This window comes from Wyeomyia smithii, chromosome 1 (genome assembly GCF_029784165.1).
Source record: "Wyeomyia smithii strain HCP4-BCI-WySm-NY-G18 chromosome 1, ASM2978416v1, whole genome shotgun sequence".
Lineage (NCBI taxonomy): Eukaryota > Metazoa > Arthropoda > Insecta > Diptera > Culicidae > Wyeomyia > Wyeomyia smithii.
This window is the reverse complement of record NC_073694.1, coordinates 117,074,235-117,098,597: the sequence shown is the minus strand read 5'-3', so window position 1 is coordinate 117,098,597 and position 24,363 is coordinate 117,074,235. Positions and strand designations below refer to the sequence as shown.

Below are 24,363 nucleotides of genomic sequence, written 5' to 3'. Positions count from 1 at the left end.
CAAAAAAACGAAATATGCTTACGTACTCTTATGGAATCGTTTAGCATTGTATATTTAGTAAAATTAGCTAGATTTATCCTGAATTTTGTAAAACAAACCATTTTTCACAGCGCTTCCATCTCTAAACTTGAATCACTGCTCAATTATTCATCTTACGACGTCCCCATATTCATCACACTGTTGATCATGAATGAAACACATTATCATGAATGAACGTAGCCGCAGCCCGTCGTAGTAGGTTACCTAGATATCCGCTGCAGTTGTTTACGAGCAAAACTGGTAACCTAGGTAACCACCACAGTGCTGTAGATTTATGTCAATGTCGGAATAATTCAATATTGTCAGTATGATTTTTTCGTATTAACAGGAACTGATTTGGCAACTCTTGATTTTCTTCAACGCAGTGAAAACAGATGAAAATACATACAGTTTAGGAATTGTAGAAATTCATCTCATATATTTCTGCTAATTGAAGCTTGTTTTTGGAAATTTGAGGTGAACATTTCAAAGATTGAAGTATTCTTATTGTAGTGAGTGATTTTGTTTAGTGATTGAAATAAAAAGTGGTCCGCTAGTGATAAAAAAAAACTTTGATTGGCTGCTGAACAAGTCCCGTTGTAGCCGTATAGAACGATTTAGCGCGGATTTAGTTTTCTGAGGTAGGTGATTGAATTAAATGAGTTTTTGAGTGCAGATGCCCGACTATAATATCAAATTTAGTGCTTTTAAGCAGACTTCCTGTGCACGCGCTTTTTTTCAAGCGACGAGAGAAATCTTTCTCTCGCTCGTAGAATTTCCATGTATGTGCGACGAGACGAGACACGTCACATGCAATTTGCAGGTTGCTCTTTCGCTTCTCTTTCGGTTTGTTTCATCGCACTACGAACTGAGCGAGACGCCCGTACTGTACATACTTGATACAGCTCGTGCGCTACAGCTCGTGAGACTTTCTCGTGTACACAGACTTCCTGTACACGCGCTTTTTACTCTAGCGACGAGAGGTTTCTTTTCTTTTTTTTTTGGTAAGAGACTGCGGCGCCCCAGACGATCTCTCATCGCTTTACGAACTGAGCGAGACGCCCGTACTGTACTTTAGTGAACCTTAGGGAACCTATATATTAGAGAAATAACAAGACACTCACCGTTAAGGCAACTGTCAACATCAAAACGGGCGAGTTGTATAATTTTGCATTGCCGTTATCCGTTTTGATGTTGACAGTTGCCTTAACGGTGAGTGTCTCGGCGTCTCTCTGGTGTACAGGCTGACTAGTGAACCTACATACGATATATGTCGTCAGACCCTTCTGAAGGTGTATTAATCGGAAGAATTCACAAAACTATATTACTACGATCAGATTATCACGAACTTTCAGAACCTGATTTGCAATATCTATACACTAAGGTCGCTTTTTACGCGGATTCCGGAATTTATTCGGTGTTTTTACGCGGATTCCGGAATTTACGCGGTTTTTTTACGCGGATTCCGGAATTTACGCGGTATTTTTTTTCGTGCGGCTTTCGGTTCCTCTTCACTCGGATTACAGAATTTACGAGGATTCCGGAATTTACGCGGTTTTTTACGCGGCATGTATCCCCCGCATAAAAAGCGACTTTAGTGTACTCAATTCGAAAATTCTATCCAACATCAACATGTACTAGAAAAAATAAACAATTTTAATGGTTTTACTATTTTTAACTCCCGAAAAACTTATGTTGTAATTTCAAACCACATTTTTTATCCTTAGAACTACAAAATAGAGTTCTATTATAAAAAGATTGTCAATGACATCTAAACCGACGAAAGAAACTCTTCTGTTAACCAACGTAACACTCTGCATCCGGTGAAAAGAAAAATATTAATCATTTTCGTACCGTTAGCATAATGAGTATACTAACACAACGTTCTTAATTCATGTTAACAAAAGTCGGATAAATTAATCATAGAATTTTGAATTGATAAATAAATGAACTAGGTTATATCATTGATAATTCTAACAGTGTTTTGATGCATGCTGCTATAACACCGTAAATAAAAAAAAACATAAAATCCCCTGCCTGTATCCTTCTGCGCAAAATCAATTTCCTTCTCGCAAATTTAGCGCAAAGCAACATGCGAGGCAAGCTCGCGAGACGAGCTCACGAGATTTTGCACGCAAGCTGTCTCAAGTACGCGTCGCCCATGCACCGCACTCGTTAAGTTGAGAGACGAGGTATCTTCGTGTACGTCGCAAAAAAATTCCCATGTGACGAGACATGGCTCGTACGAATGGTAAGTTTTCTCGCTCGCAAGCTGCACACAGCACGAAGCGACTGAATGAGAAACGAGACTTGTAGCGCAAAGCACACTGTCTCTTCCTTGTGCGAGCGAGATTTCAGGAAGTCTGCTTTTAAGTGAGTTTTTGGGGATTATACTTTATGAGGAATCTAAAGTGAACTATGAAAAATCCATTCCATGGATTAGCAGATTGGTTTAAGAAGAAAATGTGCGTTTTTTCCTGTTTTCAATTGTGTTTACATGTTGAATGAGATGAATATACGGACTGAGATGAATATTGGAGCAGTTCCTCTATTTTTATTTGCGACAGAATAAGTTGTAAAATTTTCGGGAATTCTGGCGTGGAAAAGGACTAGGTTGCCAAATGTAAACAAATAAAAATCAATTTTTCCGATTCAAGTTACATTGGTCAACACAGGTGCACTCCAAAGGTCAAACCGGAAAAAATGAAAAATTACTATTCAACCATTCCTGTGAATTTTGATGTGAGTTCACGAATTTTGATACTATGTTGTTCGGTTTTATTAAAATTTGTACTAATTTGTCTCACCGGAACATGCTCCCGAAGATCCGGATTTACAGGAACCAAATGTGGTCACAGGCTCATGTCGGTCCCGGATTAAAAAAGTAGACAGATTTTTCTATCTTTTGATAGGCCAAGATTGAACGTCGGACAAGAAGTGAAATAGTTAGAGGCATTTTATTTTGTGGGTACCCGGGTACCCTGTCGAGTACTTATGAGGTGAAAAAGATCGAAGCCGCTCCACACGACCCCCCCCCCCCTGATGCTATAACCTGATGATGGAAAATGGTTTATTTCCACTAGTTAGGAGCTAGGACAGGACGTGACAAAAGAGAAACCAAAAATCACCCAAAGTTCTGTCAAAGGTGAAGCCTTCTCTGATTGGTCGATTTTATAAAGCGCACTGTTAAGTTTTATTATTAGTCGGTATGGTTTTTTTTTCTTCATCTATAATTTATTTGACACGGCACAAATACAATTCAATGTTTAACGGCGCCAATTATATCTGGTAGCTTACTTTCTAAAGTATCTTAATAACTAAAAACAAATTTTTTATCCTCGCTGCCGACTACGAGCTGAAACTAAATCTAACTTAAAGCTAGAATGTTTTGTATTAAAAGCACTGGTTTGTTGTTTGATGGTTTTCCATTGTCATAGGTAAGCAGCATATGTAATATGTTCCGCTACTGGGTCAGCTTTTACCCATGCTGAGCAACCTTAAGCTGAACAGCTAAAGCCCTTGGTCTCCCCGGGACCGCCGTTAGGCATTACTTCAGGGAGAGGGCCAGTCGTGCTTTTTGCACTTACCTCTACGGGTAGCAGAGCAGCCTATACAGGCCAGTTAGTTAATCGCTAACTAACTGGGGCACATCGATGGTTTCCCGTCGATTGGTGCCCTACAGAATACTAACGATCTGTGATGTGGCCTTGATGACCGCATCCCAGATTTCCCTATTCTCGCACATCCTACGCACAATGTTCTCTGGCGTGGTGTCCGACCCACTTATTGCCAGCATTTCGTACCTTATTCGCTCGAAACGCGGACATGTGAAGAACACATGCTCTGCGTTTTCTCCCGCACCCGTACATGCGGGGCACATAGGGGACTCGGCGTACCCGAACCTATGCAGGTACTGCCTAAAGCAGCCATGGTCTGACAGGATCTGTGTCGGATGGAAGGTTACTTCCCCATGGCGCCTATTAATCCAGCATGCTAACTCTGGAATGAGTCGGTGTGTCCATCTACCTTTCGTAGTGTTGGACCACTCCCGCTGCCACCTAGCCATTGAAGATGACCGCATGGTGTTACGTATACCCCTCGTGTCGCGTTGGTCGAAGCACTCTACATCCTCTTTGACGATGATGCTGATGGGCATCATGCCAGCCAAGACGCAAACCGCCTCGTACGACACTGTTCGGTTTGCCGCGATGGCACGAGGTACTCAATACTTTAGATCACACAGGTCCTCCATACCTGAGTATGGACGTAGTCACGCTAGCAAGGACTTTGCGCCTGCTGCTTCGGACCGCCGAGCTGTTTGCCAGAAGCTTCAGGGAGCGTTTTGAGGCGATAGTGCATGCACCAGCACTGATCGATGCCTCCTGCTCCGACTTTCTGTTATTTACAACAATAACTTCAGTCTTATGGTGCGCTAGCTCCAGTTTCCTGGAGTGCATCCAGTCTTCCACTAAGCGTATGGATAGCGCGGCCTTTAACTCTACCTCTCTAATTGACTCGCCATAGACCTCAAGAGTTATATCGTCTGCGAAGCCCACGATCACCACCCCTGGAAGGAGTGTTAGTTTTAACACGCCGTCTTACATGGCATTCCACAGTACCGGACCCAGGATGGAACCTTGCGGTACACCTGCGGTAACTGAGACGCTTTTCTGACCCTCGTTTGTGTTATACACTAGCACTCGATTCTGAAAGTAGTTACCCAGAATCTTGTACAGCGGTGTCGGCACTCTGAGACTCTGTAGCGCTAAGGCTATGGAGTCTCAGCTGGCACTGTTAAACGCGTTCTTCACGTCGAGCGTGACGATCGCGCAGTAACGAATGCCCTTCCTTTTGCGTTGGATTGCAACCTCAGCCGTTCTGGTGACGGAGAGAATCGCATCCACCGTGGACCTACCTTTTCGAAAACCGAACTGGTTGCTTGATAGACCGTTCTCACTTTTTGTATATTCATCAGTCTATTGAGGATTACCCTCTCTAGCACCTTGCCCGCCGTGTCCAGCAGGCAGATTGGTCTGTACCTTCGGCAACAGCACCAGCCTCTGGCGCTTTCACACGTCCGGGAAGAGGCAGTCGTCAAGGCATTTCTGCATGACCGCCTTAAACAACCCGGGGGCTTCTTTGATGGCCGTCTTGATGGCCAAGTTCGGGATTCCATCTGGTCCCGGTGCCTTGCCTATCTTCAGGGAGTTTGCGATTTCGATCAATTCATCTTCTGTCACCCTTACCGCATCGTCTGCCTCTGCACGGCTGCCGTCACTCACGTTTAGTGGTGACTCGTCAACCGGAGGCTAGAGACTTGGTTCGTGGCTTGGGAAGAGGCCTTGAATGATCGTTTTTAGCATCGCTGGTGATTGTTCAGCCGGGGCTAGCGTACCTCTAGTCTTGGTCATAACGATCCTGTAGGCGTCACCCTACGGGTTCGAATTGGCACTGGCACAGAGTCGTTCGAAACAGGCTCGTTTACTGGCTCTGATTGCGCTTTTAAGCGTTGCCTTAGCGGATCTGAATACGGCACCGCGTTCCGCTCTTTGCTCGTCGGAACGCGCGCGTTGCATCCTCCGTCTTGCACGGAGGCATGCACTGCGTAGGCCTGCTATGGTTTCGCTCCACCAGTATGTCGGTGGTCTACCCTCTCTAGGCGGACGAGACCTAGGCATCGTGGCGTCGCACGCCCATGACAGCATCGAATTTAGATGGTCCACACCCATCTAATTGCCTGTCCAAAAATATCTGCATCGAAATGCAATGATTTCCAGCCGTAGAAGGGTGCAATATTGGCCCTACTCGCTGCTTGCTTTCGCACGCCTACCTCATAGCGGACCGATTGGTGGTCGCTATTCGTGTAGCTGTCGTCTACCCTAGTTCGTGATCAGTCCCGGGCTGCAGAACGTCACATCGATAATCGATTTCGCACCATTCCTACTGTAGGTGCATTTCGTACCAACGTTAGCCAAGTCTAAGTTGAGCTTTGCCAAAGCTTCCAACAAGACCTGGCCCATCTGGTTTGTACAGCGACTTCCCCACTCGACAGCCCAAGCATTGAAGTCACCCGCAACCACCAACGGCCATAGGCCCGTCAGTTCCACGGTTGCTGGATCGACCATCTGTGCGAACGTTTCGGTAGACCAACTTGGCGGAGCATAGCAACTGCAGTAGAATACTCCGTCCACTTTGGCTATCACGTACCCTTCTCTGGAGGTCGACACAATCTCCTGAACCGGGGACCTGCCTGTCGTGCAAATGGCCGTATTACCAGACTTGTCCGATACCCAGTTACCGTTTCCGGTTGGGATGCGGTAGGGGTCCGAGACGATGGCCACGTCCGACAATGACTCAGCAGCTGCTTGGTGTAGCAACTGCTGCGCCGCATAGTAGTGGTTCAGGTTTAACTGTATCACCCTCAGGCCTGCGGCTTAGTAGCCGGCCGTCCAGCCGGACACTTGGGGCCTCCCATGGCGTGTTTGGCGTCCCGTTTACCGGTGCATACCAGACACTTGAGAGGTGCACCGCAGTCCCGTGCTTAATGGCCTGCGCCACCGCAGCGGCGGCATAAATTGGACCTGTCGGGCCCTTTGCACGACCAGGATTTATGCCCCCGCTCAAAGCACCTGAAGCAAACGTCAGACGAACTGCCTCTGCGGTCACTACCACTCCACACTCTCGCTCGAAGGCTTGTGCTATGTCGCACCCTTCGGTGATCTCGTCCTGGTTTTTAAGCTGGAGAGTCACTTCAGGAGTGAGGGCTCGGATTTGAACCTCCTCGCCTAGCACTTCCTGGGCCGCCTTTTTATAGGCACAGCCCTTACCCTCTGCCTCTTTACGCAGTTCGAGGATCATCTCGCCGGTGCGTGCCCGACGAATTGACCTGACATCCGTGCCGAGGTCTTTGAGTTTAGACTCGCCTCTCATGGCCTTCAAGACTTCAGTGTATTTAGACGCATCCGTCTTGAAAATGCCGCTACTGTGTCAAGATATTACCGACTGGCATATTGGGTTGTCTCCCTCGGGCCCTGAGAGTATCGTGCGGGTCTGGTTGCTGTATCCGAATCCGGGGTTTTAAAGTGTTCTTGTTGTTTGGTTGGATGTAGGCGGAGGGTAATAGGACTAGACTGGGGCGTGGATGGATTTCAGGAAAACGTATATAAGGGACATGTAGGGTAGGTCACGGCTGGCCAAGACATCACTAACAGGAACAGCCGGCTGCCTACCTTCGGCCTGCAGGGAAGCTATTAATTTAGCCCTGGCGTCACGGTGTACAGGGCATGACCAAACAACGTGCTCTGTGTCGTGGTAACCTTCACCACAGGCACAGACACCACTTTCTTCGAGCCCAATACGACGGAGATGCGCGTCAAATCTATAGTGATTGGACATAAGCCGGGACATCACGCAAATGGGTCCTATAACAACTGTGTAACTTTTCAGATCGATCGGTGAAACGCACGATTTGCGCCCGATTTTTAAAGTTTCCATACGATTTTATATGGGAAAAACCACTTTTTCAAAACTTTTTCTATATAGGTGTCCAGTTGGCTCCTAAAAATATATCAATACATGATATTTGTAGGAAATTTTCCTGGGAAAAATTCTTCTGAAGACCGCAAGGTGCTACTTTGCTTGTGAAAAAAGATATTCAACCCAGACTGATTGAATATCTGACGAACGGCTCACCAATAAATTTTACTAGCAATACTGCTGCAGCATGCTGCTGTTGCAAATTCAACCATGTGATAAGAAATGATATCGCTTAAATTTATCTTGGAGGCTTTCCCGAAGATACTATGAGCAAAAATCACATTTTGAAAATTAATTCCACGCGAAATTATTTCTCATTCTTAAGCAAGCTTGCAATAACAGGATGCTGTAGCAGTGTTGCTGGGAAATTTCAATGGTGAGCCGTCCGTCAGACATTCAATCAGTTTGGGGTGAATGGCTGTTTCTGCAAGCATCGTAGCGTCTTACGGTCTTCAGAAGAGTTTTTTCCAGAAAAATTTCCTACAAATATCATGTATTGATATATTTTTAACAGCCAACTGGACATCTTCTAGAGAACAAGTTCTGAAAAAGTGGATTTTCCCATATAAAATCGTAGGAAAAGTTTTAAAAATCGGGCGCAAATCGGACGTTTTACCGATCGGTCTGAAAAGTTACACAGTTGTTATGGGACCCATAAGGAATACGAAAAGTGCATGGGAGCTAACATTTATTATTTGTCCCACCCTAGTAACCACCTTCCCAGTTCCTCTCTGGTCCAAAATTTTGCTAACTGATGATCGTATTCTGACGTACAAGTGCGAAAAATTCATTAAAAGCAATTGGTCTTTCATAAATGTCACCGTTTGTTGCGCCCACCTTAGCCAAAGAGTCCGCTTTCTCATTGCCCGGTATCGAGCAGTGAGAAGGGACCCACGCTAAGGTAATCTGAAGCGATTTTTCGGATAAAGCACTCAGATGTTCCCGTATTTTCTCCAGGAAATACGGAGAGTGCTTAACATCTTTCATCGATCGGAGAGCCTCAATGGAACTGAGACTGTCCTTAAAGATGAAATAATGGTCCGTGGTCATTTTTTCGATAATCCCTAGGGTGTACTGAATTGCAGCTAATTCTGCGACGTAAACAGAAGCAGGATTATCGAGCGTATGGGAGACGGTTAAATTGTTATCGAAAATACCTAAGCCAGACCCATCAAGAAATGATCCGTCAGTGTAGAACATATAGTCGCAGTTGATGTTTCGAGATTTATTGTAAAAAAATTTGGGGATCTGCTGCACGCGTAAATGATCCGGGATTCCACGAGTGTCTTCTATCATGAATGTATCGAAAAACACAGTAGAATCAGAAGTATTTGATAAGTTGACACGACTTGGAATATTCGAAGAAGGGTTAATATTTTGGGACATGTGATTGAAATACAATGTCATAAAACGGGTTTGAGAATTAAGTTCTTTTAACCTTTCAAAATTTTCAATCACAGGACGGTTCAAGACTAGGGTGGTTTACCGGTAAAACAAAAACCGGTAAAACCGATATTTTTTTCAATACCGCAATACCGGTATTGGGGAGGCGAAAAAAACGGTATTTTCGGTATTTTTCTTTAAATTAAAAAAAACTAATGAATGCTACCCACACAGGTAGGCGTTACAAATCACATGTCGATGTATATAATAAATACATTTAGACAGAAGCAACATTGAATATTAATTTACCCTTACCTATTTATCAATTTTTGTTATCTATCGCGATAATCTGTGAGATATTATCGCCAGTGATACAAAATCATGAATCCAAATGAACGTTAGATTGCGTTCAACTGTTTGCTTACCGGAGCAAGTAGGTATCAACAATGCTTGTGGAAATTGTAGCATGGCACATTAGCGTTTAATACTTGAAATCAGTGAGAATCATCGTGGTATACCACGGCACGACGTGGAGTAGCCGAATTCCGCCTACAAGCAACCAACATTTGAAAGAATCGTTGCGATCGTTCGAGTGCAATCGTTTACGATTCTTTCTTGAAACACTCGCTATATGTTGCTCGCTCCGCCTACAGCAGGCGATAGTGAAACAAAATCATCAAAAAAAGCTACCATATATTTATTTGCTCTAAGTTGTTTCTTTCATGCGTGAGAATGTGTAATTTTTAATAGCGATGGTTTACTGGGATTGGAAGCTTATGAACAGCACGTTCAGAAATGATACCCGAATGATTGTTATGCGATATGATTTTTTCCATCCTTGTTCATGTCAAGTATGGAAAATCCATCAAGAAGGCAGCAGCTGGTTTGTGAAAAACTAGAGCGATCAGGATCAGCATACAAGAATCCTGAAGAAGCGATTGACCAGACAAGGCCAGGCAGATTATAATCTCCCAAAAGAAGATGGTAGTCACAGGATTGCAAGGAGTTGTTGATATCTTGTGCAGATCGCAAATGCTTCTCCAAGGCTCTAACATCGTTAGAAAAGTCCGGGGATAAGTATACTGCACCGATAGCAATCACACTGTCATTCAAAAAAACATTCACCCAAAGATGCTCAACTGAATTGTCGATAAATACTGTGGGCAAAGCTGCGCTTAGTCGCTTCGTAACAGCTATTATAACGCCACCGCCTCTTTTTTTCTTGGGGGTGTTAGAATTGCGATCATTACGAAACACAGTGAATCGGTTTCCAAACAGCTGTGGCGAGCAGAAGTGGTCGTTTAGCCATGACTCAGTGATGACAATGATATGATAGTTTGACTCGGATGCGGCAAGAAAAAAGTCGTCAACTTTGGTTCTCAATCCTCTAGTGTTTTGATAGTACACGTTCAGGTTGTTCTCGTTGGTATGTGCCGAAATTGAGCGGGAGAGACCTTGCTTTGATGATGAATCGGAGTTTGAAGCATGGAATGAAAACGAACTATCGCAATTTGCGGGATCTGAAGGCGCCTCGGCGGGACATATACTATCTGTCACATTACCTGACGGAATGAAAGTTGCTTCCTCGTTGGTCATTAACAGTAAAGCTGTCTCGATGGAATTGGTACCCGCCGGCCATGGCAGTATTGGGTCGACGCGATCGGCAGCATGGAAAAGTGAATCATCTGACATTGTGCGGATGGACATATACTATCCTCATTCATACCTGACAAAGTAGGTGTTGACTCTGGAAGGAAAGCCGAATGTTGTCTGGGTACAAAGTTCTGTAGGTTGAAAACGCTATTAAACAGTGCAGAGTCTGATCCCGCTTCGGCAGGAAATATACATGTAGAATTACCTGGGCAAACTGGAATGCGTTGTGACATCAGGAAATTCTCTGGTTGCTAGCTTGTGTAGTCGATACGTTGCTTCGCCAATTTGAGCCGTTTTTTGTTGAGCGGGCAGTTGCGACTCCACGCGGCGTGGTCAATGCCGATTGGTTCTTCATCTTGCTTGCGGAGACGGTTTTGTTCCTTGCAATTAATGCACATTTTAGTTTGGGACGGGCAATCACGAACGGCATGCTCTCCGGAACACTCAGGACAGTAGAAAGCATTTCGACAGGAAGATGATTTATGGCCGAATTGCGAGCATTTGAAGCAGCGCATAGCGTCGACGACTTCGGAAACCTGACATCGTTCTCATTCGACATAGACATACCGTGATTTAATCAATAAGTCAAAAGCAACTGCATTACATTCTAACAGAGCAGTGTATGATTTACCAGACGTGCTGTTTATTTCATTTATTCGTAACAGCTTCAAATCAGCCAAGTCAGGTAGGCGATTTTGTTTTTTTAGCTGATCAACTAAGTTGGTGGGTTTCTCAGAGATGCCAACAACTTTTACTCGAGGTTTCAGTGGTTTCTGAGTGTCGACTTCCTATTTGTCAGAAAGAAATTCACGAGCGACACGCACCATGTCTTTGGCAAGCTCGTTTGAATCGCATCGAACAACCACTTCACCATTGTCACGATAGCGCACATCTTTAACCACATAGGAAATTGGGTTGAATGTGCTACGCACGTCGCGTTTTATGATGTCAACTGATTGGTTCTGCCTGGATTTGAAAACCACAGTCTGTTCAAATATAGTCAGTTGTTTTGACTTACTTGGTCCGGCTGGCGGTAGGCGTGCAAGGATTGCTTGCTGGTAGCTTCAAAGAATCGATTATACGTCTTCTTCCAGACCGCAACGATCCTGTTAAAGATTCAGTGGCATCGGATTCAGCTGACGCAGGTTTGGCTTGTTGGGCAGGAACTTTGCGAACATTTTGGACTGTTGATTGTACATTCTTCCCAGCAACATCAGCATAAGACCGCACCGTGACCGAGGCGCAATTTTTCACATCATCAATAGACTTTTGCACAGTTGAAAGCAGACGATTTTCGAATGCATTGAGCTTGAGAACCAGATTTAATTTCGATTCACTGGCTGTCACAGCGCCTTCCAATTTTTCCACTTTCAGGAGCAAATTTGTGCATTTCAGCAGTATGTCATTCAGGCAGGTCAAATTCTTTCTGCACTCAAAGCAAAAGTATTTCAGCGCAACATTTGTTTTCATAGCATAAAGAGCAGAGACTGACAAATTACAGCATTTCGAGTGGTAAATCTGCTCGCAGCTGCCGAAACAAAAGATACGGTCAGCGTCATTAATAATCAGATCAGAGCACACATTGCACTGTACAGCAGTCATTGTGGGGACAAAACCGGCAGTTGCGGCTGCCCGAGAGCGGGCTTTAGAGAACAATAACTTCTCCAAATAGATCACTACAGCACGTATCAAGAATGTTGAAATGAGATGAATTTTCTGGGAAAACTCAGTTTATATTGTAAAACACAGGTGACGAACTATCAACCGCGAATTAGAATAGGCCTACGCCAGGATGTTGTTTTGGCAAAAGCATAGAACGTAAGAGGCTAGAGCTGGCCTATTAATACTTCCGTTGTTAGAAAGGTCTTGCATATATGATCAACATACGTTTTCTGCACAAAAACATTTTACAACGATTGCTGATATACAAAACACTTCTGGCAACCTTCACCGTTTACGTTTACGTTTTTCATCATCGAAAGGTAAAATTACATATGGCATAAAAATGCCTCGCAGTATATACCGCGGTTAGATGCAAGGACAGGACTCCTCCGCAGTAAGAGCAGTCAAGGGGAAAGTGATGTCAATCCGGAAAGCGTCTCTAAACAAGGTTTCAAAACTATTCAAAATTGAAACTGATCAAAGTTATCCCAAATATGGAAAATTAAAACAACGACTAAAAAAATGTTTTTAATGTTCAAGATCTTCGGAGGGCTTTAAAAACTAACTTCTCAAGTTCTAAGGATGCCAGTACTGGTTCTAAAAACATGAAACCTGTAATTTCAGTTGTAAAATATATAAATATTCAAGAAAAACTGAAAAAATGATCAATGTTACCCCGTTTTACGGTACATTATTGTTGTTTTTGTATTTTGATTATATTTGATTAGAAAAACTGCAACTGTTCAAATTTTGTTCACAATACATATGTTCGTTCTGATACTTAACGTTTAACGTTTTTTACTGGGAATTCTCCCAGTTAACGAGCGCCTAGTTAGCGAACAGTACTGTAACTAACGACGAAAATTAATTAAATCTGCAACCCACTCCTCAAAACATCTTACTGTAATAGGTTTTATCTGGAACATTAGTAAAATCAAAATAAATTTAATCAATATAACAATATTTAGTACGTATACTAATACAAATGTTGAAATGCTGATGGATGTTGAGCCTTTCGATTATTGGAAATAGTTAATGATTGTTCTTCATTTGAAATACAGGGGATACAGTAGGATAGAAAACATTTTTATGAAATTTGAAACGCTGTAGCTTTGCCAAGTATTATTCGAATTCAATTATTCGAACACCATCAATTTAGAAAACTTTTGAAGGAAATATTCCTGAGTTCCGGTAGGCATGTCAAACCTGATAATTCTTGGATGGATTTGGTAATGGGTTATCTGATAAAAATGCTGATGTGCATCATTGGCATAGATGACAAAACCATTTCTAAATCGAATGGTCCATCAAAATCAGGAATCGGCCAAGAACTAATCGAGGACTGGCTACTTTTCATCCGGAAGTCCCCAGAGAAGCTTGTAGTAGGGGACATTTACATTTTTGCATATTAATATAGCGTGCGACATCTCTATCTTCAGGATTTTTGCCTTTCTCCTAGAAAGGTATAGCAATCACTGGAAAAACCAAAGGTTTAAAAGTGGTCCCAGTGGCCGAAAGTCATATACTACTCGACTTCTTTCGACGAACTGAGCATCTTCTGTATGTATGTATGTATGTGTGTATGTGTGTGTGTGTATGTGCAACTTTTTTTTCTCACTCACTTTTCTCAGAGATGGCTGGACCGATTTTCATAAAATTAATTGCAAACGAAAGGTCTAGTTGCGCCATAGGTTGCTATTGAATTTCATTGTAATCGGATTTTCAGTTTAGAGGTTATGTATCAAAATGTAAAAATCACGAAACATCAATATCTCAGAAACCACACAACCGATTTCAATAAAACTGGTTTCAAATGATTGGGCTGTCTCCAAAACCCTTAACTTTCAAATTTCGTTATGATTGAACATATGGTTCAAAAGTTATGTAAAGAAAAGTTATCCTGAGGTTGTTTAAACTCACTCATTTTTCTCAGAGATGGCTGAACCGATTTTCACAAAATTAGTGTCAAATGAAAGGTCTAGTTGCCCCATAGGTTGCTATTGAATTTCATTGTATCGGATTGTAACTTTGTCCGTTGTTCATAAAAATGTGAAATCACATAATGAAAGTAAACATATTGACTTTCTCCTAACGATCACTGGCTAATTAAAAGGTAGAGAAGTGATCCAAATGGCCGAATGTCATATAATACTCGACTCAGTTCGACGAATCGAGCATTTTCTGCATGTATGTGCAGCTTTTTTTCGCACTCACTTTGCTCAGAGATGGTCCGACCGATTCTTCCTATCTTGGTGTCAAATGAAGGGTCTATTTGCCGCTTAAGTTGCTATTGAATTTCATTGTAATCAAACTTTAAGTTTTGGCGCTGCGTCGGAATGTGCAAATCGTTCTTATATCTCGGAAGCATACATAGTTGAATTCAAATTAATGGGCTTTTAAACCCTTAAACAATGAATTTCATAAAGTTTAAACATGTGGTTTGAAAGTTATAGAAAGAAACGTAACTCGCAGACTGTTTAAAACTAAAGCTACGATAAAAATATGTGGCCTCAACATCATTTAAATTTGATATTGTACCATTTCAATGTTTGCGGCCTTGCTCGGGATTGAAGTTGAAATTAAAAGTCATTTCTATCATTTCACTTTTTGCCTTTCTCCTAGAAAGGTATAACAATCACTGCAAAAACTAAAGGTATAAAAGTGCTCAAAAGGGCCGAATGTCGTATATCACTCGACTCAGTTCGACGAGCTGAGCATTTTCTGTATGTGTGTGTGTGTGTGTATGTGTGTGTGTAACGCTCTCCTAATCTCTGTCAATTTTATCAGAGATGGCTGAACCGATTTCAATGAAATTAATTGCAAATGAGAGGTCTAGTTACCCTAAAGGACCTTATTGAATTTCATTGTAATCGGATTTCTAGTTTAGAGGTTATGTATCAAAATGCAAAAATCATGAAACATCAATATCTCAAAAACTACGCAACCGATTTGAACAAAATTGTTTTTAAATGAACGGGCTACCTAAAAAACCTTTAACTTTTAAATTTTATGAAGATTGAACATTTGGTTCAGAAGTTATGGGATGAAACGTGTTCTGGAGACTATTTAATCTCACTCATGTTTCTCTGAGATGGCTGGATCGATTTTCATAAAATCAGTGTCATATAGAAGGTCTTATTGCCCCAGAAGACCCTATTGATTTTTTTGCAAACGGATTATTACTTTGCCTGTTATGTTTAAAAATGTGAAATCCAGCTATGAAAAAAAACATATTCCGAAGACTACTTGGACTCAATCACTTTTCTCAGAGATGGTTGAACCGATTTTCACAAAATTAGTATCAAATGAAAGGTCTAGCTGCCTCATAACACCCTATTTAATTTTGCTGTAATCGGACTGTAACTTCATCTGTAATGTATCGAAATGTGAAAATCACGAAACTTCATTATCTTAGAAACTACACAACCGATTTGAACAATATTGATATCAGATGAACGGACTAGTTAAGGGTTAACTGATGAATTATGATTGAACACTTGGTTTCAAAGTTTGGCTGCCTATACGTTTCCTTTTCATTTGATTGTAATCAAACTTAAGCCACCGTTATGTTCTAATTTGTAACACAATGAAAGTCTATTATCTCAAGTATTACACGATTTATTTTAACATAACTAGTGTCATACAAACGAGTCATCGCTAAAACTTACAAATAACAAACTTCATAACAATTTTATATGCTGTTCAAAAGTTTTGAAAAGAAAAGAAATTCAAAGACTATTCAACACTATACCTGCTTTGATCAATATATATGGCCTCAACATGATTGAAACGTGGTATCGTACTATTTGAACGTTCCCGGTATCGCTCGTAATTAAATTGTTCGAAATTAAGAGTCATTTCTTTTATTTCCCTATTTCTTAAGCACTAACATTACGTCGAATTTCATATTTCATACTTCAATTACAACATCAATATTTTAGAATCCAAAGAGTGAATATACCTTTATTGGATTTAAGCATTCATGAAAATCTATTTTTACAAATAATAAGTTTGAATGAGGAAGGCTGAGTCTGACCACTAGGTGGATTAATTTAGGTTTTTATCAGGAATTTTTTAAAAGACATATTTTTGAATATACGCTTCATTGGCCACTTCCGGAACAACCTGGATGCCCCGAAGGAACCCGTAGTGGGAGAATTTACATTTCTGCATCAGAATACAGCATGTGACACCTCTATCTTCAGGACTTATCATCAGGAATCATCCAAAAGACATATTTTCGTATTCAGACTGTGTTGGCTACTCCCGGAATGACCCGGATGCTTTGAAGGAATCGGTAGTGGGGACATTTGCATTTTTAAATAAAATATACCATCCGACACCTCCAACTTCAGGATTGTTCATCAGGAATATTTCGAAGGACATTGAAATAAAAAAACATAACGGTGTAATGTGAATGCTATCGACTGTGACGTGTATCTATTATTGCTTGGATTTTCGGCTCATCAGTCTTTAAGCTGAACTAAAACGAAGTACTGCCTCTTTTCCTTCAACGTTTCGACAATATATTTTGTCTTTATCAAGAAGTCTACAAAAAACAAAGCAGAGATGTGTTTTCCCTATTTTAAAACCTTTTCCGAATGTCTGGTACTTACTAAAGCTTTTCGTTTTGTTTTCATTTGTAACTTATATAATACATAATTAACTGTGGTCTGTTTGCGTTTATCACATAAAATGGAACTATTTTAAATAATTTTTGTCATTGAATAATCTAGAAAAACTTGTACTCGGAAAAACCTTATTTATTGTCACACTTGTTAATCTTCTACTAGTGTGTTGTCGAAATTTTATCTAGATCAGATTGTCTGAGTGCGCATGATTGTCAGTTTCATGACGTCTATGAATTTTATGTTGTTTATTATTGTTTTTTACTGTGTTAAACACACCTGCATAAATAGAACTTAACCCGTCTGTATCACTTTTCTTGTTAACTGTATTGTTGTTCGTTGCTATGTGGCATATTTCCAGAATCGGTAGTGCTGTTGTGTTTCTGTGTTGGTCGAGTATTTTAACATTGTTAAGATCAAATGTGTGTTGGGTTCTAATACAGTGGTGCAAGAGTGCTGTCTTTTTACTTAGTGTTGCGAATTGTGGATCTTCTATGTCGGTGCCTGTGTCAACAAGTTTCTGCAGTGCATTCAAGTTCGATCTGTGTCCGCTAATTCGTGTTTTTAACTTATTTGTAGTCATGCCAATATATTGTGAATTGCAGTCGTTGCATGAAATACTATAAATAACATTGGTGTGGTCGTCTTTTGCTATTTTGTCTTTTGTTTGTGTATAATATTGTTTGGCCATGTTTGTCTTTCGTGTGGCTAACTTAACTGTTTTGTAATCGTTTTTCAGGAACTTACTGATCTTATCGGTGAGATACGGAATGTATGCTATTGACCGGTAAGTGTATTCCAGGTGTTCACTCGGCAACTGGTTGGAACTATGTTGCTCGGTACTCCTACAGTTTCTCTGGTTGATCAGGCGATGTATCTCACCGATAAGATCAGTAAGTTCCTGAAAAACGATTACAAAACAGTTAAGTTAGCCACACGAAAGACAAACATGGCCAAACAATATTATACACAAACAAAAGACAAAATAGCAAAAGACGACCACACCAATGTTATTTATAGTATTTCATGCAACGACTGCAGTTCACAATATATTGGCATGACTGCAAATAAGTTAAAAACACGAATTAGCGGACACAGATCGAACTTGAATGCACTGCAGAAACTTGTTGACACAGGCACCGACATAGAAGATCCACAATTCGCAACACTAAGTAAAAAGACAGCACTCTTGCACCACTGTATTAGAACCCAACACACATTTGATCTTAACAATGTTAAAATACTCGACCAACACAGAAACACAACAGCACTACCGATTCTGGAAATATGCCACATAGCAACGAACAACAATACAGTTAACAAGAAAAGTGATACAGACGGGTTAAGTTCTATTTATGCAGGTGTGTTTAACACAGTAAAAACAATAATAAACAACATAAAATTCATAGACGTCAAGAAACTGACAATTATGCGCACTCAGACAATCTGATCTAGATAAAATTTCGACCACACACTAGTAGAAGATTAACAAGTGTGACCATAAATAAGGTTTTTCCGAGTACAAGTTTTTCTAGATTATTCAATGACAAAAATTATTTAAAATAGTTCCATTTTATGTGATAAACGCAAACAGACCACAGTTAATTATGTATTATATAAGTTACAAATGAAAACAAAACGAAAAGCTTTAGTAAGTACCAGACATTCGGAAAAGGTTTTAAAATAGGGAAAACACATCTCTGCTTTGTTTTTTGTAGACTTCTTGATAAAGACAAAATATATTGTCGAAACGTTGAAGGAAAAGAGGCAGTACTTCGTTTTAGTTCAGCTTAAAGACTGATGAGCCGAAAATCCAAGCAATAACGGTGTAAGTTTTTAGCTTTTCACGTTTGAATTTTTGTCTACGAAAAAAAAACCCCGAAGTAAATAGCAATAAGATAAATGTCACAAAATGCGATAATTTAAATGTTCCCATTTACAGCCTCAGTCATAAATATTTCTTTTGGAAGTTGCCTGATAAAAATACCTGTAGATGAGGGGTGTCGGTTGGTATATTTTATTCAAAAATGCAAATGTCCCCACTACCTATTCCTTCAAGGCATTCAGGGATTTTCCCTTCTCACTGCTCAATACCGGGTAATGAGAAAGCAAACTTTTTGGCTAAGGAGGGCGCAACAAACAGTGACATTTATGAAAGACTAATTCCCTTTAATGAGTTTTTTGCACGTGTACGTCAGAATGCGTTCATCAGTTGGCATAGATCTTGAACTAAAGGGGAACTGGGAAGGTGGTTACATTCCATTATCCCCAAGGTATCGACGAGCTCGTGGTTCAAGGGGTTGGATGTGGGTCGGGATTTCATTTGCGTGATGTCTCGACTTATGTCCAACCACTATAAATTTGACGCGCATCTTCGTCGTGTTAGGCTGGGAAAAAGCGGTATCTGTGCCTGTGGTGAAGGTTATCATGACATAGAGCATGTTGTTTGGTCATGCCCTGTACACCGTGACGCCAGGCTAAATCATAGCTTTCCTTCAAGCCGGAGGTAGGCAGCCGGCTGTTCCTGTTCGAGATGTCTTGGCAAACATTGACCTACCCTACATGTCCCTTATATACGTGTTCCTAAAATCCATCCAGGCCCCAGTCTAGCCACGTTTTCCTCCGCATACACCCAACAAAACGACAAAACACGTTTGAACCTTGAACGCAACACCAGCAATTAGACCACGCACAATATCGTCGGTTTCGTGCAACACTGGCACAACTCAAAATTTTGCATTTTTGGGTTTTTGGTGGCAAACGATGCCATATATTGTTAAGTTTCATCCCAAGAAACCCCGTGTCAAAATTCCAAACAAATTCAGTGTTATGAGTAGAAGTGCCTTTGCCGCACAAATCGAAATGTCTCTATAAAGTTAGTAAAAATTGTAATGGAATAGTCAAGTAAGCCTTGACGTGCTGTCAAGGCTATGAAATAACAGCTGTGAAAACTTATATTCATTCTGATTCCAACCACCAAAGAAACTAGACTATTAAAGTAGAACTTAACAGTTATTAGTAGTTTTATTATCTTGAAGAACACAACATATTTTGGCGACGAGGATATTCAAGTCACCTCCGGAAGCATTTCCTTCAGTTCCTCTTTTTGAAGACTTCAAGCAAACAGCGAATTCGAAAATGTCCGACCAGGATTTTCGCAACGCGATTACACGGCTCACGGAATTGATTGCTACCCAGCAGCAGCAGATTGCGGATCTCAAACGGACAAACGCCAATCCGACTGGTAGTGAACGAATCATCGAGTCTCTCGCAACTGGAATCGACGAGCTCCGGTACGACCCTGACGGCGAAATATATTTTGAATCATGGTACGCTCGTTTCGAAGACGTTTTTAAGGAAGACGGAGAACAGTTGGACGAGAACGCGAAAGTAAGGTTACTTCTACGCAAGATTGGCACGCAGTTCCATGAACGCTACGTGAACAGCATCCTGCCAAAGCACCCCCGAGAGTTCAAGTTTGAAGAAACCATCACGAAATTGAAGAAACTTTTCGGACGTCAAACTTCTTTATTCAACGCTCGCTATCAGTGTCTCCAGTACATGAAGAACGACGCTGATGATTATTCTTCGTATGCTGCTTCAATCAACAAGCACTGCGAAGCATTTCAGTTATCAAAGCTCTCTAACGATCAATTCAAAGCGCTCCGGTTCGTTTGTGGTCTCCAGTCACCACGCGATGCGGACATCCGCACACGATTGATAGGCGAGTTAGAAGTAGAAGAATTCGCACCCGCCGTCGGTGATGGAGCTGGGACAATTCTGACGCTAGAAAACCTGGTGGAAGAATGCAATCGGATCATCAATGTTAAACAGGACACCAAAATGATCGAGAAAAGTGGAAACGACAAGCACGTCAACGCTATCGCTCATCATCCGAAACCTGCTAGTAAGAAGAAGATTCCGAAAACACCCTGCTGGTTGTGTGGAGACCCGCACTATGTCAAGGAGTGCTCTTATCAAAACCGTTATTGCAGCAAGTGCAAGAAGAAGGGTCACAAGGAAGGCTATTGTTCCTCTGCTGAGCAGAAGTCATCCAGGCCGGTCGACAAACCAAGGAAAAAGGACACGGTCAAGTCCAAAGGCATCACATTGGTTAAAAAAGTCGACCTCTCAAAGAAACGAAAGTTCATCAAGTTGAATCTCAACGGCTTCCCGATCCAGTTGCAACTAGACTGTGCGTCAGACATCACAATAATCTCCGAGCAAGTCTGGGCAAAGATTGGCAAACCACCAATTCAAGAGACTGAAGTTGTAGCTGTCAGTGCATCCGGAGACGAGATTGGTCTCATCGGTGAACTGCTAGCAAACATCACTGTCCATGGCATCACCAGAATAGGTCGAGTTTTTGTTTCAAGCAAACCGGATCTCAACGTCTTCGGCATCGAGACGATCGATCAATTCGATCTCTGGTCAGTTCCGTTCAACACACTGATCCAGTCTGTACAGCAGAAGTTCGAGCCCTTGGTAGAGAAGCTCCGTTCCAGATTTCCTGATGTTTTTCAAAGTTCCCTTGGTCGTTGCACCAAAGCACAAGTGAAACTGTACCTCAAACCCAATTCACGCCCTGTGTATTGTCCAAAGAGGCCGGTGGCCTACGCTGCACTTCCCAAAGTTGACGCCGAACTACAGTGGTTGCCCCCATCGTGGTTGTTCGCAAGGCTGACAACGTCTCCGTTCGTGTCTGTGGTGATTACTCCACGGGTCTCAACGACGTGCTGGAATCCGATTGCCATCCTTTGCCGCATCCGGAAGACATGTTTGTCGAGCTAGCTGGTTCCCGCTTTTTCTCGCACATCGATCTCTCAGATGCATACCTCCAAGTGGAAGTCGAAGAAGAATTCCGTAAGATGCTGACCATCAACACTCATCAAGAATTGTTCCAGTACAACCGTTTGCCGCCCGGAGTCAAATCCGCCCCTGGTGCTTTCCAGAGAATCATCGATAGTATGGTAGCCGGCGTTCCAGGTGTCAAACCATATCTTGACGACATCATGATTGCTGGAAAAACTCAAGAGGAACACGATCGCCGCCTTTACGCTGTTTTGGGACGAATTCAAGACTATGGATTCCATCTCCGCATTGAGAAGTGCCGTTTCTCACTTCCACAGATTAAATTCCTGGGTCACATCATTGACAAGGATGGTCTCCACTCTGATCCTGAGAAGACGCGCGCCATTTCCTAGATGCCAGCCCCGAAGAACATTTCGCAGCTGCGATCTTATTTGGGAGCAATCAACTACTATGGACGATTCGTTGGCCAAATGAAAGAGCTTCGTGCGCCACTGGACCGTCTGCTGAAGAAGGACGCTCGCTGGGATTGGACCGCCGAATGCCAGAGGTCTTTCGAACGTTTTAAGACAATCCTCCTTTCCGATTTGTTGCTGACTCACTACGATCCAGATAAGAAAATCATCGTTGCCGGTGACGCTTCTAAGGATGGTTTGGGTGCAGCAATTATGCACCGTTTTCCGAACGGCGCTGTCAAGGCCATCGCACACGCTTAAAGGTCACTGACACCAGCTGAACAGAACTACGGACAGATCGAGAAGGAAGCTTTGGCGCTTATTTTTGCAGTTACCCGTTTTCACAAAATGGTTTTCGGACGTAGATTCACTCTTCAAACCGACCACAAGCCGTTGCTGAAAATATTTGGAAGCAAGAAGGGTATTCTAGTTTACACCGCAAATCGCCTACAACGCTGGGCACTCACGCTGATGCTTTATAATTTCGATATCCAGTTCGTGCCGACTGCAAGTTTTGGTCACGCTGATCTCCTGTCACGCCTGATGAGTTCAAACAGTAGACCGAACGAAGACTACATCATCGCTGCTTTGCAAATCGAATTGGATGTGAAAGCGATCCTCGACGACTCCATCTCTGCTTTACCGGTGACATCTGAAATGATAGTCAAGGAAACAAGTCGTGATCCAGTCCCACAAGAGGTGATCCAGCACATCAACCAAGGTTGGCCGCAAACTGCAACCCAACCACAGGATCCAGCCATTCGTCAGTTTTTCACCAGACGAGATAGCCTGCAGATCGTTCAAGATTGCATAATGTTTGGTGATCGGGTCGTCATTCCAGCACGTTTCCGTAAGCGCATCATTCGTCATTTCATCGAGGACACCCCGGAATGAATCGCATGAAAGCGTTAGCTAGAAGCTTCGTTTACTGGCAAAACATAGACGACGACATAGAAATTTGTGTTCGACATTGCAGTTCCTGTGCCGAAGCCGCCAAATCCCCGAGAAAAACCGATCTGGCCGATTCCTTCGAAATCCTGGGAGCGCATTCACATCGACTACGCTGGCCCCGTGAATGGTTACTACTATTTGGTTATCGTCGACGCTTACTCAAAATGGCCCGAAGTTTTCCGCACTCGCAGTACAATAACGACAGCAACACTGGAAATTCTTGAAGAAACCTTCGCAAGGTATGGAAATCCACGAACCCTGGTGTCAGACAATGGTTCCCAGTTCACCAATTCAACATTCAAACAGTTTTGTGAAGCAAACGGAATCTGTCACCTGACTATAGCTCCGTATCACCCGCAGTCGAATGGACAGGCTGAAAGGTTTGTTGACACACTGAAGAGGGGACTCAAGAAGCTTGTCAAGGGGGAAAACACGGCCACATTCCAGCATCTCCAGATTTTCTTATCTACGTACCGCTCAACCCCGAGTCGAAACTTGCCTGAAGGAAAGTCACCTGCTGACCTGTTCCTAGGAAGATCGATCCGTACAACACTCGATCTTGTCAAGCCACAGATTCCAAGCCCAACTGAAGTAAACACGAAACAAAACACTCAGTTCAACAGACGCTACAACACCATCAAACGGGAGTTCGAAGCAAATGATCTGGTCTACGCAGAGGTACACCAACGCAATGCAACCAAGTGGATTCCTGGAACGATTGTGGAGCGCAAAGGCCGAGTAAACTACAACGTTCTGTTGGATACTGGACATCTCATTTGCTCGCACACAAATCAGTTGAAGCAACGTCATGGCGATTGCGACAGTTCTCCAGTATTACCAAACATGCCGCTCTCTATGCTGTTGGATGAATTCAACCTCCAACCAGTGAGGCCCGCTGTTTCTGAGATTCCAGATGAACCAGCTGCCCCTGTAGTTGAAGAAGCTTTTCAAATCATACCTGAAGGCGAATCAGATGACGATTTCCAGGATGCAGAGTTAGCCAGTAGCCGTTCCCTGTCTCCTGCCAAGCCAGACCGTCCAGTTCGAAATCGTAGGGTCCCAAATTGGTTGAACCCCTACGATCTCTTCTAAAAAGGGAGATGTAATGGAATAGTCAAGTAAGCCTTGACGTGCTGTCAAGGCTATGAAATAACAGCTGTGAAAAATTATATTCATTCTGATTCCAACCACCAAAGAAACTAGACTATTGAAGTAGAACTTAACAGTTATTAGTAGTTTTATTATCATGAAGAACACAACAAAAATAA

At 42.3% G+C, this 24,363-nt stretch overlaps 1 protein-coding gene and 1 pseudogene across 1 annotated transcript in view; both read left to right on the top strand.

The window, feature by feature from the left end:
* LOC129717124 (neuroendocrine convertase 2) overlaps positions 1–24,363 on the top strand; it is a 187,478-nt gene that overhangs the window by 36,523 nt on the left and 126,592 nt on the right. The gene's annotated exons all lie outside the window — the stretch shown is intronic.
* LOC129718613 (uncharacterized protein K02A2.6-like) lies at positions 21,699–24,349 on the top strand (annotated as a pseudogene).